The 3,644-nt window shown below is 35.9% G+C and overlaps 1 pseudogene; it reads left to right on the forward strand.

Moving 5' to 3' along the window:
* The first annotated feature begins 2,130 nt into the window (after positions 1-2,130).
* Positions 2,131-2,681, forward strand: LOC130019350 (ADP-ribosylation factor 4-like; annotated as a pseudogene).
* Positions 2,682-3,644: the final 963 nt, after the last annotated feature.

Here is a 3,644-nt window from a genome sequence, read left to right on the forward strand (position 1 = left end):
GGGTTGTGAATGTATAAAGGCACAACTCTACTACCCAGGGGTTGAATCCAGGTTCTGTATGTACAGAAAACTACATATTATGGTTGACAGTGTAAGTTTTAGTGACTATAATACAAATTTTTCATCAAAGAACTTGGTACTAAAGCAAATGTGTATTTAGAATGAGAAATATCAGTAATTACAATAATTTACAATGTAAAAAAAGGTTGATTGACACCACTATAAATATCATAAACTCCAGAGAAATAAACTATTGTATTTATATTTCTTTTATTTACAAGGTTGACTGTATTTCAATCACATTTCAAATGACATTTTTTTATAAATAATTATTGGAAAAGGAATAGATCACACATATTTTTCCTCTTGATTAAGTTTTGCTATTTGTCATTGGCAGTAGTATAAAATATTATTTCACATAAAACACACTCATAGTTTACATAGTTTACTACCAGGCCTAAGGGCACTTAAGGAGAAATTCTGTGAATTTTATGCGGCATGGTTACTGCACTTTTGGAATTAAATTTATAATTTTATACTCTGTATCATTGAACACAATGCATGCCTGAAAGTTATACCCTGCAGACAGAGATAACTAGAAAGATTTCATAGAAAAACTTTGCTATTTTTCTTATGGCAATAAAGGTATATAAAAGGAATACAAAAGTCAATTAAAAGGGTTCCCAAAAATAAACCTACAGCAATTTGAGCAACATTTTTTAATAAAGTTGGTAGTAGAGTTCAATGTATAAAATAAATACATCTATTCTACACCGCTACAAGTAAATAATTCAATAAATTAGAGTGGGGAAGAAGAAGGAAGGCAAAACTCCAAGTAATTTATGTAACTATCCTTCCCTCAAGGATGTAGAACATAAATTATCATGACTAGAAATAAACAAGCCAGAACAACTTCAAAAAAATAAATGAATAAAATAAAAAAAGGTAAAGAAAAATCAAGGAAGAATAACTTCTCTGTGGGAAAATCAGAAAATTATTACCTCAGTAGGTTAATTAAGACCCAAATCAATAGTGAGAAAACATTATGACTGCAAGTCCTCTGACATGAAATGATAAAAAAAAATGACATTTACTAATGAGGTCTACTGATGTCTCCCATATTCATAATTATAACCTGACAATGAGAAAATAATTAGATAAATTTCAATTGAGGAATTTTCTACAAGATTCCACAACTCTTCAAAACTGTCAAGAACATCAAAAACAAGAAATATCTGAGAAATGAACATAGGCAAAAGGAGTGTAAGGAGGGGCTGGAGGGATAGGGTAGGGAGTTTGTAGTGACCCAGGTTCCGTTCCCAGCATCCCATATGGTCCCCTGAGCACCACCAGGAGTAATTCCTAAGTGCATGAGCCAGAAGTAACCCCTTAGCATCGCCAGGTGTGACCCAAAAAGAAAAAAAAACAAGTGTAAGGAGACATTATGATTAAGCATAATATATCCTGGATATGATTCTGGAGTGAAAAAATATCATTGGGCAAAGACTTGCAAGGTATCGGTATAATATGTGTTTGATCATTAATAATGTATTAATTAATATTAATCAAATGCATTACTTACACTGTTAATTGGAAAATTATTATCCCTGTCTCATTATCATCATACTGTTAAGAGACACTACAGGTGGGTCTATGAGAACTTCTCTAATTTCTTCACAAAATTTTCTCTAAATATGAAGCTGTTCAGAAAAAAATAACGCATATGAAAAGAAATAAAGGACTATCTTCTGGTTTTGAACATGGTAAATCTTTTCCTCATTCGTTAAACATATTCCTGGAGCAGTTAACTTCTGGTAAGAAAATATCCAGAATTGGTTGGAGGGGCGGGGCTGCCTTCGGAGTCTCCGCGGCTGCTGCGTGACGTGGCATTGCCAAAGCCTTAACACCGAGAGCCGGAGCTGTCCCGCCAGTGACCGAACAGGTCCTCGCCCTGCTGCCTTCGGTTCTGGAGCTTCGGACCGACCCACCAAGCCCTGGAGCCTCCTCGGCCACGCTCTTTTCCTCTACTGCATTACCTCGGCACCGTTTGCCAGAAGCTGGAAAGGAGAGGCCCCTGGGAACGCCCCGCACAACACTTTCTGCCCATCGCTTGCGCCCCGACCTACCACCATGGGCCTCAGGATCTCTTAACTTCTCTCATGCCTATTCTGCAAGAAGCAGATGCGCATTTTAATGGTTGGATTGGCTGCTACTGGCAAAACGACCATTCTGTATAAATGGAAGTTTAGGGGAGATAGTCACCATCATTCCTACCAATGGTTTTAACGTGGAAACAGTCGACTATAAGAACATCAGTTTCATGGGGTGGGATGTTGGTGGTCAAGATAAAATTAGACCTCGCTGGAAGCAATATTTCCAAAAGACCCAGGATCTTGTTTTTGTGGTAGATAGCAATAATGATCGTGAACGAATTCAGGAAGGAGTGGAAGAGCTGCGGAAAATGCTTCAGGAAGATGAGTTGCAGGACACAGTAATATTACTGCATTGTGCAAACACACAAGATTTGCCAAATGCCATGGCCATCAGTGAAATGACAGATAAATTAGGTTCTTCAGTCTCTTCGTAACAGAGCATGGTGTGTTCAAGCCACTTGCGCTACACAAGGAACTGGTTTGTACGGAGGACTTGACTGTCAAATGAACTGTCAAAACGTTAAATGAAACTGGTTATCTAACCAAGGACTTGATTGATCTAGGCTTGTTTTAACAAAATTAGTTGCATCTTGGTTATTATTAAACAGTATCTGGGACTGGTTTGGGCAGACTGTTATACCGTTTAAACTTATTTTGTTGCCAATTATTGTTTACCAAGTATAATGCTACTGTTTAGCAATATACTTGGTTTTAAATAAATTCTCCTTAACTGCAGAAAAAGTATCCTCTTTTAATTTACCTACCCTTAAACCCAAATGCCTGGACATAGCAATTGTGACAACTTCAAATAAATCTGTTTTGAATGTTTTTTGAGCCCACAACAATTAATGTTTTAAAATTAGTCACTTGCTACTCTACTGATACCTTTACCTTTATCATTCCTAGAACAGTCTGCTGATTTAAAAATGTAGCATTCCATTTGTATTTATTTTTCTCCCTTGCCAAAAAGATTTTCTAATACTGCTTGTACCAGCCAGGGAAATTCACCAAAACACTAGATCTCTTGCACTGAGGAACTTATTTTACCCCCCATTATTGACTCCTGACTTCCTCACTCAGCCTTGGTGTGGTTTGGATTTGATAGTTAATTAGTCCTGGGCTGGTTGCAAAGAGTTCATATTGAGATGATTTTCATAATCAGCAGATTGTCTTTATATTGTATCTTTTGTTGAATATTGCTTTTGGTATCAGCCTCTTTGCCCAGTATGATAGATCTGCTGATGTTTTATTGTTTATTGGTAAAAATATCTTCCTTAAAGAGCTTTTGGAAAACTTGTTAAACTCAGTAAGTTTTCTTCATAACCCATTTGAAATTATTCCAATAAAATGATAAAATATGAAAAAAAGAAAATATCCAGAATTATCCATTTTCAGAATGTAAGTAACTATATAATGTATTTGAAAATTACTTAAATATATTTCAGTCAATTTGAACCATTTGTCTGGCCAACTTCATCTTTCCTTTGCCAG

This window comes from Sorex fumeus, unplaced genomic scaffold (assembly GCF_029834395.1).
Source record: "Sorex fumeus unplaced genomic scaffold, SorFum_2.1 ptg000008l, whole genome shotgun sequence".
Lineage (NCBI taxonomy): Eukaryota > Metazoa > Chordata > Mammalia > Eulipotyphla > Soricidae > Sorex > Sorex fumeus.